Below are 1,695 nucleotides of genomic sequence, written 5' to 3'. Positions count from 1 at the left end.
AATGTTAATTTCAGTCTTCTTTTCAAAATATCATTAATCCACTTGGGGGCCTTCTCCATTCTGTGAAGCATCTTACTTGCTAATCAAAGAGGTGACCAGCATCGGTCATCTTAAAGTGGATTTTGGAAGGATAGTAAACAGGAAGGGCCAATAGCCAGGCCCAGTGCAGTCCTAGCTTTGCTTCTTTCTCCATTCCCAGCTGGTATCTATTCTTGATTCCTCCCAGGGGGCTCAGCCCAGTTCCCAAGTCATCCCACGCCCACAGCAGGGGTGCTGGACTCAGCCAGACTCCTTCTCCACTGCATCAAGTCATGATCCCTGCTAGTCTGCCTGGAGGCTGTGCTCTGCTTCTACTAACTGGATTCCTGCTTCATCCCCAAACCCAAGGTCCCCCATCATGTGCTACTGTTCCCAACTTCCTGCTTGGCAGCCTGCCTGGAAACCTTGGTCCTTCCTAGGAGTATAGACTGGCCTTTCTTTTGACAGGCTCCTACCCAGAATTGGTATACAGGCTCAAGGTTTCTGACTGGGACTTGGCCATGAGAGGATAGATTTTTGGAGCCAACTTCCTGTCTGGATTTCCAAGTATCACCTGAGCCCCATTGTTGGGCTCTGTGTGTTGGAAGCATTTTTTTCTCTCCCTCCCTCTCTCTCTCCTTTTTCTCTTCCTTTCCTTTCCTTCTCCTCCCTTCTAGTCTCTCTTTTTCTTTTCTTTTTTCTTCTTCCCCTTCTTTCCTCCCTCCCTTCTTCTTTCCTTCCTTTTGACAGGTCTCCCTAAGTTGCCAAATCTGGTTTCTAACTCTCCATCCTCCTGCCTCAGTCTCCTGAGTAGCTGGAATTACAGGTGTACAGCATTATGCCTGGATTCATTGGGATCACTTTGGACTTCTGTTTATGACCTGCTTTTCCTTCCTCCTTGGGCATGTGTTCTCCTGAGCAGGAAGCAAAAACCTCCATAAACTTCAATAACCTGGTTGATTGAACTTGCTTTTGTTAGCACCTGCGGTTTCATCAGCTCCCCAAAGCACAGAGTAGCAGTGGGTGGGTCAATGCTATGTGTTAGGTCCTTAGACCAAAGTAACTCCATTTTGAAGATCAGTTCCTACTCACCCAGGCATGACCTTCCTGTTAGGCCACTCTGAAAGAGTCCCTCACTACCAAAACCACAGGAAAGATATCAACTAACAATCACAGGATCAGATGGGTAATTTTTTAATTACTCCATTGTATTTGACTATATAGTTAAGAAGATTTTTTTTTTTAAGCAGGCTGCTGCACCTTGTAGAAGGGCAGCCTGGAAAATATTCTCTGTCAATAAACCTTTGCTTGAACTCAGAGATGTGTTCTTGTAGATATTTGTGCCACCTACCCTAACATCCTGCCTAAGTCACTGGCTATGCCCTACAAGTCTATGATTTGACATAGACTTTATACAGTCAGTGAGTTCTGGAGATGTTCTCTTTAGATCAATACTTTGCAAATGACATTCTTTAAAAAAAAAAAAACATTCTAGGGAGATTGTTTCAAAGAATCCCATTCTGATTACTTTACAAAAAATGTGTAGCAATATGGTGCCATGTGAAATTTGAGTCAAATAAATAAATAAATAAAACCTGAGTCTGGTTGAGTTCCACCTCTTGCAGATGTTAACCATGGACAAATCACTATACAGCCCCCCCAACCCCCCCCCCCCCC

The sequence above is a fragment of the Marmota marmota genome, unplaced genomic scaffold, assembly GCF_001458135.2.
Source record: "Marmota marmota marmota unplaced genomic scaffold, marMar, whole genome shotgun sequence".
Lineage (NCBI taxonomy): Eukaryota > Metazoa > Chordata > Mammalia > Rodentia > Sciuridae > Marmota > Marmota marmota.
Note: the sequence above shows the minus strand (reverse complement) of the source record.